The sequence below is a fragment of the Pelophylax lessonae genome (genome assembly GCF_965119305.1).
Source record: "Pelophylax lessonae genome assembly, chromosome: 8".
Taxonomy (NCBI): Eukaryota; Metazoa; Chordata; class Amphibia; order Anura; family Ranidae; genus Pelophylax; species Pelophylax lessonae.
In genome coordinates, this window is record NC_138775.1 from 232,808,335 (window position 1) to 232,822,762 (window position 14,428).

General features: G+C 47.6%; 1 protein-coding gene across 1 annotated transcript in view; it reads left to right on the top strand.

Annotated features, from left to right (window-relative positions):
• The window catches only part of COP1 (COP1 E3 ubiquitin ligase), a 530,087-nt gene that overhangs the window by 209,571 nt on the left and 306,088 nt on the right, over positions 1–14,428 (top strand). The gene's annotated exons all lie outside the window — the stretch shown is intronic.

Sequence of the window (14,428 nt, forward strand, 5' to 3'; positions counted from 1 at the left end):
GTATGATGTATAAACGCTTTTAGTTGTCATCAGTAAATGTGATTCTGTTTCAAAACACTTGGTGGCAAACTTTGCACACATTTTTCAGTATATGTTTCCAAATGACTGCTGCTAGGGCAGGCTTGATCATAGGCACAATTGATGGCAGTTTTGTTTTAGTTTTTTTGTTTTTCCCCCAATAGTGCTGGCAAACACAGGGGCATTTCAAAGTATGCAGAACTGGCGGTGCTTGATCCAGAACTTGCAGTCTGGGGCATGTTTTGTTATAAGAAATTTATGCCAGTATATGTTGAGGGAAAGACCCATACAGACTCATGGGTTACTTTAAGATCCTATGTCCCTTATATCCAACCTGCAGCCCTTGGTGCCCCTGCAGACAGCAGCTTCTGTTTGATGTTTACGCAAGCCAATGGAGGAAAATTTTTCTCTTTCCTTCATTGAGTGACACAGCTCTTGATCTTAACCATTGAGTTTTACTGCCCCCCCTTCAGGAGTAGGACACTAGGCAAAAAAAGTCTGCCTACACCTATGGACAGTCAGAGGGGTTATACTCCCTCTCTCTGCTATAGGTCTTCAGTTTTTTTTATGCCTAGTTAGGAGTGGGGACCTAGTTCCTTGCTGGGATCTCTGGTCCTGGCAATTTTTTCTTTTTAGATAGATTTTTTTTTTCTCCTGGTTTTTGAGCTCTACAATCAACTGCCAGACAGGGCGACAGGCTGCATAATATAGATCCAGTGGTCACCCCAGTCAGCCATGACATAGCCCCACCGGACAGGGGCTGGCCTGTAAGTTAAACACCTTTGTGAGGTCGCATACCACCGGGTCTCCGGCCGAGTCGCAGCGTTCCTCCTGGCCAACAGCCCCCCCATTTCTATGGCAAGGGGTTCTGTCTGGAGCGGTGCCCGCCTGGTTCCTGGTATGGTGAGTAGCTGCCCTCCCCTCTCCCTTTGGAGGGTTTTGGAGTGGACGTGGGCCCCTTCATGGGACAGTCGGACCCCTGGGTTCCCCTCCTTCCCATCAGGCACCCCCCTTTCCATCAGGCACCCCCCCTTCATCTTTTCCCCTTATCCTTCTCCCCCCATCAACCTATACTGGGGCTGTATGGGTGGTCTGGGCCACCTCCTGGGGTAGGGGCAGGACGCTATGCTTGTGATTGGGGGTGTGCCTTCTTGTGTAGTCTGGTGGCCATTTTGCGGTGGTTTACCATTGTAAATAGCAGGGGCCATGACAGTGGAGCCCTGTGGGTGATAATTTTGGCGGTGGGAGCCCCATCTCATCCCCTGGTACTGACTCCTGAATATTTTCACTTCCTTATCGCCGCACGTGCAGTGCAGATTCTCCTGGTGGCTGCGGTGGCTGGTTTTTGCAAGGTGGTGAATCTGGTGGGGTCCTCTCACTCTCTTCTGAGGATCAATTGGTGCTTTGTTCCTGGTGTCTAGGTGGTGCTGCCAGCGCGGTGCGGGTTGTCCCTTTTGCAGTGTTTAACACTTTTTGTGGGGTCCCCCTGGTGACTCATTGAGGCTTTGGGGCACATCTCCCCACCTGATCCCCTCTTTTAGGCTGCGGGGTCCTCTGGGTCCCAACCATCCATCGATGCACTGACGGCGGTCCTGGAGTCCTTTGTGTCCCGGGTGGAAGTGGCTTTTAAGCGTCGGGCTAGCAAAAGCATCCCCAGCCTTCCCCTGCCTCATCTGTCTCCTCAGATCCTGAATCTGATTCGGCCGCCGCGGATGCGGGTCACCCTGCTGAGTCTGTGAACACGCGCCCGGAATCCTCTGATAGTGAAGTTTCCTCCACATCTGCAACCGCGCACGAAAAGGCACTGGAGGACGCACAGATTGTAGCTGTGCGTGAGACCTTAAAGATGGAGGAAGCGGCTTCGTTCTTTCCTGTTAACTTGCACCTGTCCTCGGACCGCTTACAGAGTCTGTTTGGGGCGGTACAAGACCTGTTACTTCAAGGGGGATCGCGGTACTGGGTTACTTGGACGACCTCCTTCTGCGAGCAGTCTCCTACTGCTCTGGTGGAAAACCTGGATATTACTATGAAAACTCTGGGGGAGTTTGGCTGGATTCTGAATTTTCAGAAGTCTGCTCTGGTTCCATCCACAAAGCTAGATTATCTAGTTAGTCTGACTCCGGACTCTGCCTTAACCAGAGTGCTCTTTCCTCTGGACAAGCTGCAATTTGTCTCCTGCTGTCCAGCAGATGGTCATCCCTCCAGACTTGCATGTGGATGCTGGGCCTGATGGTGTCTACCTTTGAGGCAGTTCTGTTGGCACTGTTCCATACGAGGTCCCTGCAAAGGGAGATTGTGGCCAAATGGGACAAGACTCGGCAGTCTCTTGACAGTCAAATCCGGGTGAGCCGTGTAATGAGAGTCCCTGATCCTTCCTCCCCTTGAATTAAATAGTGGTCACCAAGGATGCCAGCCTGTCCGGGTGGGGAGGCGTGCTTGTCAAAAATTATGCTCAGGGAATCTGGACACTGGAAGAGTCCATACTACCGATCAATGTTTTGGAACTCCGAGCGATCAGACTGCGCCTGGAGCATTAGACGGATTCTCTCCTGGGATGTTCAGTGCGGATTCAAATGGACAATGCCATGATCGTGGCTTATGTCAATCACCGGGGTGGGGGGGTCAAGAAGTGCCCTGGTGGCTTTGGAGGTAGCCGGCATTATAAGATGTTCTAGCCCTCTCCCCTGTACAAATTCTCAGGGGGGTGGAAAACTGGCAGGCGGGTTAAATCAGTCGGCAGGCATTGGACCAAGGGGAGTGATCCCTTCATCCGGAAGTGTTTCATCAGTTGTGCCTCCGGTGGGGCATTCCCAAGGTGGATCTGTTGGCATCCCGGCCTAACAAAAAAGGGCAGAGGTTATTGGCTCGTTCATGGGATCCTCTGGCGGACGCCACAGATGCGCCGGTGGCCCCATGGGGTCAGTACCATCTGATTTACGCCTTTCCTTCTCTCTAGCCTAGACTTCTACGCAGGATCGAAGCAAAAGGGATTCTGGTCATCTTGGTGGCCCGGGACTGGCCTCGTGGGGCTTGGTACGCCGATCTGGTGCGGCTGGTCACCGACGTTCCCTGGAAACTTCCTCTCTGGGGGGGATCTGTTGTCCCAAGGACCAATCTTCCTTGTAAATGTAAAGTTTTACACTCGCTGTCTTTGACAGGTTGGCTGTTGTACACCAGGTGCTGATGGATAGAGGTTTGTCTGAGTCGGTTATTCCAACGCTGTTAAAAGCTAGGAAATCTACTTCTAGGAAGATCTACCATCATACATGGAAGACATACATTGCTACTGGCCTTGAGTACTATCAAGGGCCAGGTGTCTGCCTTGGCGGTCTTCTTTCAACGGCCCTTGGCCATACACTCCCTGGTGCGTACTTTACTTCAGGGAGTTCGGCACTTGGCTCCTCCAGTGCGGTCTCGGTTACTGGCTTGGGACCTCCATTTGCTGTAACCCTCCCTCGGGAGATTCCGCTGCCTGGAATTGGCGACGTTATCCTGTCGTTCACCTTACTTGGTGGTTCAGAGATAAGGTGGTTCTTTGCCCCTGTCCGTTGTTCCTTCCAAAGGTTGTCTCTGATTTTCATTTGAATGACTACATTGTGTTGCCCTTCCGTGTGTCCTAGGCCAAATTATCCGAAGGAAATTGCTTTGCATGCCTTGGATGTGGTCTGGGCAATTAGGAGGGTCTACCTGGCAGCTGCAGAGTCGTTTTGGAAATCAGACTCCCTATTTGTGCTCACGGATGGGTCTCGGAAAGGGTTGCTCGCTTCCTCTGGGACCATTTCCAGATGGATCAGACATACTGTGGTTCAGGCCTATTCCATGAAGGGTCAGGTTCCTTCTTTCCATGTCAAGGCACATTCTACTCAGGTGCTCAGTGCCTCCTGGGCCTTTTGTCATCAGATGTCAGTGATGCAGGTTTTCAAGGTGGCCACCTGGTCGTCTGTGCACACTTTCACAAAGTTCTATAAAGTGGATGTATTGGCATCTGCGGATGTTTTCTTTGGCCGCAAGGTTTTGCAGGCTGTCGTTTAGAGGACCTGGTCCTCTGAGAGGTTGTATTGTTTTTTTTTTTCAGTTTTGGTTGAGCTTTGGTTAAGATACTGGCTAAGATTCCTCCCAACAATGAAGAGCAGAGATATGTAGGGAAGCAGCTAGTTCTACAACATTGCAAAATGTCACTGGGAGAAAGGGGTGTGGCATCAGGGCAGTAAAGCCCCCTTTGTCAAGCCTACACTTAGGTTGTGGCACCCTCTCCTTTTTTTTTTTTTTTTTTTTGCACACTAGGCTACAAATAAATAGTTCATTCCCAGCCCATTCCGACTTTGCCTGGATGACAGACTCCTGTGCTTATGCACAAAATTATGTAATTCCCCAGCCAACCAATCAAGGGGCCCCAAACCTGGCATCCTGAAGTAGATGGGAAGAGTTCTGCTTTAACATAGTTGACCACCATGTCTCTATGTGGACAGTGTCCAGGGTTGGAGTTAAAAGAAGCCTTTTTCAATAATTTGAAAATTGAAGTTGCCATTTATGACTTTTTTTCATTCTACAAATTCAAGTTCCTGGCTGTCTCTAGCCTCTTTACTTGCTAACACCCCCTAGCATTCCCAGTTCCACACAACAGCCACTTACAAAGCCAAAAGTATTTATGCAATGTCCTGTATCTACTTTTTTTTTTCCCCATGACTTGAGCATTGTCTTTTTTTTTTTTTATGCTGCCATTGTTTATGGAATTTCCGCATCAACACCTCATTCCACATGTCTGCAAATTCCTTATGGCAAGAAGCAAAGTGTGCAGTTTCACACTAAGCCCAGGAGGGCACCTAAAATTGTATTTCTATTTTTTCTTGTGTGGTTGACCATACCATTGAAAATGTTGATCTTTCTACAGCATTTAATACGGTCTCCTTAAAGTGTAGGTGAAGCCCAAACATTTTTCTTTGAAGTGGAAGTAAACCCTCCTATTGTTTTCAGCCAAAAATCTTGCATCTTGCCCTCTTCAATGATTCTGCATGTGATCAGTTATGACATCAGCCATTGGATGGCTTGACAGTTTGGTTGAGAGCACAGCCAATGTGAGTTTGCATTTCCAGCATGCCAGGAATGTAACTGCTTTTTGAAACTTTTAAATTTGATGGGTTTACTTCCACTTTAACTTTGGGTAGAGTGTGAACTAGTTAGAACACACCTGTCAAACATTTACCACTATCAGGGTCTGAAATTTATCCTCACTAATGGTCTAATGACAATGGTTTAGCATACAGGAAATGAGGGAAACTTTCCAAAAGCAACACAGATAAATATGCTATTCTTTAGTAGTGTAAGTCCCGGTTCACGTTTGTGCGATGCGGGAATGCTGTGAATATGCAGCGTGATCCTGTATCGCATCTGCACCCCTGGCAGTTCACACTGCCATATGCGAAACGCAGGGGGTGTCAATTAGAGGTTGACACCCCCAGTTGCGATCGCATATCGCAGTGCGATCTGCAAGTTCGCACAGGATCAGATCGCACTAGTTTGAACCACTATGCGATCCGATTCTGCTGCGGATAAAAAAAAAGGGTCAGGTGCCTGTTTAGTGCGGATGCGGTGCGAATTCAGCCATACAAAGTGTATGGCTGATATTTGCATCGCACATGAGATCGCATGTAATTTAGGAGCAGTGCGCTCCGAATTACATGCGATCTCTGTGATCGCACTAATGTGAATCGACACATTTGTATTACTGAATGTGTTGCTGTTGTAGATTTTTTCCTTTTCTTGTTTTTTTTTTAAACAGTTGTCTTCAGGGCAGGAAGTGAGGGAATATCTCTCTTACAGAGCCTCAGATAGCAAGATGAACCCAGCACCCGTTCTAATCCTTCCCCACTCTATCCAAAACTGGAACAAGTTTTTGGCTTCCCAAACACTTTACAGAAGTTGTTTATGCAAGGATTAGTGGAGAATGTTTATGCATGGGTAAGGAATAGGATAGAAGATAAAAGGTAGGTATAAACCAATTGTGTTTACAGTGGGGCTACAGTTAATGGGTACGATTAACAGAATTTATGAAAAGGACTATATCTTTGAAACAAATATCAAAATTTCTAATAACTAAAGTCTAATAAGGCAATATTTTGATCCAGGGAATTGATGCGGCTCTCCCTGGGAGGCTATGGCTCCTTTCACACGGCCGCTCCGTGTGTCCGCAAATCATCCCATCCGTTTGCGGATGATTTGCGGGCATAATGTAAGTGAATGGCACTGCGGGTGTCAGCGGAATACCATCCGCTGACACCCGATTTTCCTCCTTTCAGTTCTGTTCCGTTTTTACAAATGGAACAGAACCCCATTTTTTCTTCCGTGTAAAAAACGGAAAGGAAGGAAAATCGGATGTCAGCGGTGTCATCAGCTGACATCCGCAGTGCCATATACTTACATTATGTCCGCATATCATCCGCAAACGGATGGGATGATATGCGGGCACACGGAGCGGATGACAGAAATGTCATCCGCTCCGTGGAAAAAAAAAAAAAAGTCCTGCAGCGGACCTTTCACACGGAGCAGCCGTGTGAAAGGACCCTTAGGAAGAATTTTGTTTATTGCCTGGGTGGCAATATTGGAAACTTGTCCAGAGTGATTTTGTTTTGGCTTCCTCTGGAATAAAGCTGCAGCAGTTTTGAAAGGTTGTATTTGATCAGCATCTGCCTTTTTTCAACCTTATTAAATCTGTAACACTGTACAGATGCGGACACTGGCAGCCATTCAGATTTTGCATGTTGTGTTTTTTTGGTTCATGTTAAAAAATCAAATGGTGTGAAATCCTGGATCCACTGTGGAAGCAGGATTGTTCATTACCCGGAAGGTGCAAACAGCGTGTAACATCTCCTGCTGTATCAAACATACTTTGCTTATATTTTACTGAAAACACTGGTATACATTCAGGCCTATCAAAATATTAATATTTCTCTTTAATTTGACGGACACAGCCCTCCATAAATTATAAATACTGGGTTATTATGCCTCCTCCAGGAGTAGAACTAGGCAAAACACCTGGCTACGCCCATGGGCCGTCCTCAGCTTGGTATATAACCCCCCCTGCTCTAGGTAATACGTTTTAATCTGTCTCATCAGGAGTAAGGACCTAGGCTCCCAGCTGGGATCTTTGGTCCTAGCAATTTTTTTCTCCCTTTTTTACATTTTTTTTTTTTTTTCTCGGAAGATCAACTGGCAGGTAGAGCTGCACGATTTATCGTTAGAAAAATTGAGATCTCGATTCACCCCCCACCCCCCACACACAATTTTAAATTGGCGTGTCCTAGAATCTTACAGGGCTGTTCTCACAGCTGTCAAATGTTTATCAACATTGTTAAGGCTACTAGATAACTATAAACAGAGTGCTTCACAACGTATCGACTCGTTCTTTTTAGATAAAAAAAAAAAACCTTCCGTCTGAAGTGAGGGCAGTTTAAACTCTTAAAGACCAGACCTTTTTCTGACTTGTTGCTTATAAGTTAAAATCTGTATTTCTCTATCGCTCATTGACAGACGTAGTCTTCTTGATTCTCAAGAGCTGGGTTATGTTGTCTCCGCAGGAGTAGGACTAGGCAGAAAGACAAAACGTTCTGGCTCCACCCTAGGGGCAGTCCCTGAGGGTATATCCTCCCTCTCTCTGCTACAGGGAATCAGTTTTTTTCTGTCTAGTCAGGAGTAAGGACCTAAGCTCCTTGCTGGGATCTTTTTGGTCCTGGCAAGATTTTTTCTTTAGAAGAAATATTTTTTAGGTAGTTTTTTCTCCAGTGTTTTTCCTGTGTGATCTTCAAGCAAAAAACGGCGGACTGGGCGACACTAGTGGTCACCCCAGCCGGCCTACGAGCGCGCGCAGACCATTGCATTGCGCTTGGTCGGCCGCGACACATTCAAGTAAGTATGCGGGGCCGGGCGACGGGCTGGATGTTGAGATCCAGTGGTCACCCCGGTTTCTGCCTACGAGCGCGTGCAGACCAGAGCTCCGCGCTGGGTCGGCCGCGACGGAGTCCCAGTGGAGGGACTGACCTTGCGAGGTAAAAGTCTCGCTTGGACGCCAGGAACCAGAGAGTCGAGGCGTCCGGAGTGGTCCACAAACCCCCACCCCGGTGGAGAGGGTATTGTGAAGAGAGGGTGCCTGTCGGTTCGGTATGGTGAGTAAACGTTCCCTTTTTTCTTTCCTCGTTATGAGGCAGTATGAATTATGGGCCCCTCCATACATGGTCAGTATATATCTGACACTAAAAGTCCCCCTTGTAAATACAGTATGTGTTTGTGGGAAGTGGACTTGGTTTGAGAGCTAACACTCTACCCAGCAGACTGTAGCATTACAGCAGACATAGGAGGTATAATCCTACCTTATTTGTAGTGTATCTCCTGTAGATCTATCAATCGCCACTCAGCAGAGATGCAGGTGGATGTGCTGGGAAAAACGATTTCGGCGGTCCGCCGCCATTTTGCCGTAGACCAGGTGCATGCATGTCCTCAGGTCACGCCGGCCGCCATGTTTTTGGAGTCTAATGTCTCCTATATGGGGGCGGCCATGTTTCATGAGCCCAGCTACCTCGTGGAGAGCTGGGAACGCCGGAAGGCGTACACAGGGGGCGGAGCCACGTCCTTCTACCCGGGGAAAAAGCAACAGCTCCTTCCAGTCTGTAAAGACAGACGCTGACTGCAGTTGGTTGGAAACTTCACTGCATCGGTTGGTGAGCCTTGGGGGTCCCTCTCTCTCTCTGTGGGATCGAGAAGCAGGTACTCTGAGGGGCGCTATTGCGCTAGGGGGAGACACATAAAAAAAAAAAAAAAAAAAAAAAAAATTTAAAAAAAAAAAAAAAAAAAGAGGTATTTTTTATTTAAAAAAAAAAAAAAAAAAAATTTTTTTGTGTTTTCTGGCAAAGGTGTCCTGAATTAACATGGACCCTGCCACTCATGTATCTCCTCCGGATCCCCTCGAGGGGTCTGCGGGATCCTCCAGCACCCCACTGACTATTAAATCATTGTCTGCTATTATGGAAGCTTGTGTCCCGGGTGGAAGTGGCTTGTCAGGGACAGGGCGCAAGTAAGCGACCCCCGCCTAACCCCTTATTATCTGAAACCTCGGATTCAGACTCTGAGCCTATTTCTGCAGTTGCAGGTACTTCATCTGGTATTGGTGTCTTGTGTACTGTCTTTTCAGACAGTGAGGAGGATGTTTCGGCATCAGCCATAGCCAGAGAGGAAGCGTTGGTAAACGCACTCATGGTATCTGTTCTAGAGACCTTAAGATTACAGGGTATTCCGTCAGAAATAGCTGAAACTGAAATCCCTTTTGGGACTAAAAACGCATCTAGTGGCGAAGGTTTTTCCATTGCCCAAATGTTTTGGCAATCCAATCAAAGAAGAATGGAGTCTGCCAAAACGCACTTCTACTATTTCTAAACGCATTAACAGGCGTTATCCGTTTGAGGAAACCCTCATTAAGAAATGGACAGAACCACCTGTGGTGGATTCACCAATTGCTAGATTGAATCAAGCCACGGTTATTCCTCTAAAAGACGCTCCGTCTTTTAAAGATCCAGTGGATCGCAAGATAGAAGCTATGTCTCGCACCATGTTTACCTTGATTGGATCAGCTTTCAGACCAATAATTGCTATTGGTCTGGTTTCGCAGGCTGTAACTGTATGGACCAAGTGGTTACGCCGGGACCTAGAAGAGGTCCCTCAGGCGGTATCGGATTTGTTGGAACAGATGATACAGGGGTTACAGTTTGTGTGTGATGCGGCGTTAGACGCCACTTCATTATTGGCGCGAGCATCTGTCTCAGCGGTGGTTCTCAAGCGTACACTGTGGCTAAAAGGTTGGTTAGCCGACCAAGGTTCCAAAAAAGCATTGGCTAATTTCCCCTTTTTAGGAGAGCGTCTATTTGGAGCCAACTTAGATGAGATCATTAAGGATCTCACGGGTGGAAAGAGCACCTTTTTTACCGCAAAATTTTAAAGGTAAAGGAACTCGTCAAAGACGAGGGCCTTCTTTTTCTGCTCACAAGAGGTTTTTTTCGTCCCGCGGGTGAAAAAATTAAGTCCTCCAAAGCTCCTGCAGGAGGCGTCAGGGGTCGTTGGTCGGGCAAGCAAAAGCCCGCCCCCTCTAGACCTGAAGATAAACCGTCCAAAGCCTGAAGGTGCGCCCCCCACCCATAACTGGGGTGGGGGGACGTCTTCGCCGGTTCCCGGATCCATGGCTTTCCAGAATCCCGGACAGATGGGTTTGCGAAGTCATAAGGTCAGGGTACAAGATCGAGTTTCGATCTCTCCCACCGGCGCGATTCTTCCCTTCCAATAGCCGACTATCCCCGGATCGTTTAGACGATCTGTGGAGAGCAGTCACAGATTTACTACAACAAGGAGTGGTAGTCCACGTTCCTTGGACAGAACGCTTTCAGGGGTTTTTATTCAAACCTATTTACAATACCCAGGAAAGAGGGCAAAGTGCGTCCAATTCTGGACTTAAGGGCACTCAATTCTTTTGTCTACATAAGAAGATTCAGAATGGAGTCCATTCGCACAGTAGCAGCCTTTCTGCATCCAGGGGTTGTCCTAGCGTCCATAGACATCTAGGACGCATATCTTCACATTCCCATTTTCGCAGGACATCGGCGGTTTCTACGTTTTTCCGTAGAAGAGAACCACTATCAGTTTGTGGCGTTACCTTTCGGTCTCGCCACGGCTCCGCGGGTCTTCACGAAGGTGTTGGCCTCAATGTTGGCACTTCTGCGCCAAAGAGGCATATCGATTCTAGGTTACCTAGACGATCTTCTGCTTCATGCAGAGTCTCCTCAGACCTTGCTACAAAACATAGAAATTACTATGATTTCTTTACAGGTATTCAGGTGGCTGGTGAACCAGCAAAAGTCATTTCTGGTTCCCACCCAGAGGCTCGAATATCTGGGTCTAATTCTAGACACAGTCAGGACAAGACTTTTTCTTCCGGTAGGGAAACTCCGAAAGATTCAATCAGCAGTCCACCAACAGCTGGTCTTCCCTTCGGACTTGCATGAGGGGTCTGGGGTTGATGGTGGCTTCCTTCGAAGCAGTCCCATTTGCCCAGTCCCATACCCAAATTCTTCAGCAAGAGATTCCTCTCAGATGGAATCGGTATCCGGAATCCCTGGACAATCAGATCCGATTGAGCAAACAGACCAGAGAGTCTCTGGTCTGGTGGCTTCGGTCTCCGATGCTCAGCCAGGGAAAGTCATTTCTGCCAATATATTGGACGACAGTGACCACGGATGCCAGTCTATCCGGATGGGGAAGAATTCTCGGTCAGTTATCTGTCCAGGGACTTTGGTCCCCGGAAGAATCCAGGTTACCGATAAATGTATTGGAACTGAGAGCGATCAGACTTTGTCTGATTCACTGGACCGAGCAGCTCCAGGGCAGCCCGGTTCGGATCCAGTCGGACAATGCCACGGCCGTGGCTTATGTCAATCACCAGGGGGGCACCAAGAGTGTCCGAGCGGCCAAAGAAGTGGCTTGCATTCTTCGCTGGGCGGAACGATTTGTTCCAGCAATCTCTGCGGTGTTCATTCCGGGGGTGGAGAATTGGCAGGCAGATTATCTCAGCCGTCAGACTCTGGATCAGGGGGAATGGTCCCTCCATCCAGACGTTTTCCACCAGTTGTGCCTACGATGGGGCACCCGGGATATGGATCTGTTGGCATCTCGATTCAACAGGAAAGTTCAGAGATTCGTGGCTCGCTCCCGCGATCCTCTAGCAGAAACCGCAGACGCACTGATCGCCCCGTGGGGGCAATACCAGCTAATGTATGCCTTCCCTCCTCTTGGGTTACTGCCAAGACTTCTTCGCAAGATAGAGGAGGAAGGAATTCCAGTAATCCTGGCAGCTCCGGACTGGCCTCGTCGAGCTTGTTACGCCGACTTGGTCAGACTGATGGCGGACGTCCCGTGGAGACTTCCTCTCAGGGAGGATCTACTGTCTCAGGGACCGATCTTCCATCCTGCTTTACGATCGCTGGTTTTAAACGGCCTGGTTATTGAGACCCAGGTGCTGAAGGACAAGGGATTGTCAGCTTCAGTTATTCCTACTCTAGTTAAAACAAGGAAAGCGACTTCCAGAAAGATTATCATCGTACATGGAAGTCTTATATTGTGTGATGTGAATCCCTTGGGTTCCATCTACATCTTTATTCGGTAGTCCGAATATTGGCTTTCTGCAACAGGGAGTTGAGCAGAAGCTGGCCTTGAGTGTTATCAAGGGTCTGGTTTCAGCATTTGCTATCTTCTTTCAGAAGCTTTTGTCTACTCATTCCTTGGTGCGGAATTTCATCCAGGGGGTGCGACACCTGGCTCTGCCAGTGCACGCGCCGTTACCATCCTGGGATCTTAATTTGGTGCTGTCGGTTCTTCAGACACCTCCCTTTGAAAATATCAGGGAGATTCCCTTGCTTACTTTATCCCAGAAGGTGGTCTTCTTGGTGGCTATCACTTCTGCACGCAGGGTGTCAGAACTGGCTGCATTATCCTGTTGTTCCCCAGATCTGGTGGTTCATAGGGATAAGGTTGTTCTTCATCCGAATCCATCCTTCCTTCTAAGGTGGTTTCAAAGTTTCATTGAATAAGGACAGTGTATTGTCCTTCCTATGTCCTTAGCCCAATCATCCTCGAGAATTTGCATGGCATTCCGTGGATGTAGTTCGGGCGATCAGGATATACTTGAATACTACGGATTCAATTTGTAAGACGGATTCACTGTTTGTGATCACGGATGGCCCTAAGAAGGGGTTGCCTGTTCTGCTGCGACCATCTTTGATGGATCAGACAGACGGTGGTATAGGCTTATTTTATCTAAGGGTCGGGATCCCCCGTTCCCTGTTAAGGCGCATTCTACTCGGGCGCTTAGAGTTTCCTGGACCTTCCGCCATCAGGCGTCAGTGGTTCAGGTTTTCAAGGCGACTGTTTAGTAGTCGGTTCATACCTTTACAATATTGTATAAGGTTTATGTGATGGCATCGTCAGATGCCTCTTCTGGCCGCAACGTTCCTGCAGGCCACTGTTTGAGGAGACTGTTGGTCTACCTTGAGGATTTGTGGGGTAGGTCTCATCTGTTTTCTCGATGAGTCCTTTGATACTTCTGGTTGGCTCCGGTTGGGCCTTCTAGATTGGATTTTGATTCTGTCAATCCCACCCCTCATTTTGTGGCACTGCTTCTGGATGTCCCAGCTCTTGAGAATCAAGAAGACTACGTCTGTCAATGAGCGATAGAGAAAAATGGATTTTTGTAAGATCTTACCGTAAAATCCTTTTCTCTTAAGCTCATTGACAGACGTAGTACCCGCCCCTCTATCATTGAGTTGGGTTGGGTTAAATTCTCTGTTACTGCTTTAGAACAGAACTGATTCCCTGTAGCAGAGAGAGGGAGGATATACCCTCAGGGACTGCCCCTAGGGTGGAGCCAGAACGTTTTGTCTTTCTGCCTAGTCCTACTCCTGCGGAGACAACATAACCCAGCTCTTGAGAATCAAGAAGACTACGTCTGTCAATGAGCTTAAGAGAAAAGGATTTTACGGTAAGATCTTACAAAAATCCATTTATTTTTTTGCTAGAAAAATACTTAGAACCCCCAAACATTATATATATATATATATATATATATATATATATATATATATATATATATATATATATATATATTTTATTTAGCAGAGACCCTATAGAATAAAATGGCGATCATTGCAATATTGTCAGTTTTTGCGCACAAGTTTTTCAAATGCAGTTTTGTGGGAGAAAATACACTTTAATGAATAAAAAAATAAATAAAATGAAACCGTAAAGTTAGCCCACTTTTTTTTGTATAATGTAAAAGATGTTACGCAGAGAATCCTGAGAGAATTGTGGTCTTTATTCTAAGCAACAAAATTGTGATTCCTATTTTATCCAAAATCGTGCAGCTCTACTGCCAGGCTGGGCGACAGGCTTGGATAATCTAGCGCCAGTGGTCCCTCCAATGGGTATTACGTAGGGGGGTCTACTGCATAATACTGGTGCAGAGTGCGCAGCGGAGTCTCCCCTAAACATGTGTCCTACCTTCCGGGGGGGGGGGGGGGGGTTGAAGGGGTTGGTAAGCCTAGAGCTAGCTTCTCCGGACCCGCAGACAAGACCCCTTCAGCAGGAAGGTCTGCTCTCACCCATTATTAGGGTGGGGGGACATCTTTGCTGGTTTCCAGCCCCGTGGACTTCTTTTTTTGAGCATCAAGGAGATCCGCAAAATGTTTCTTTATGGGGGTACCCAGAAAGGGGGGCAAAGTTTGCTCTCTTCAGGTTTTTTTTAGGTCCGGAGTCTCCTTTTGTGGATTTAATTCCTGCAAAGGTTCAGGTAATGTCCGAACTACCCAAGTTCCCCCTATCCCTG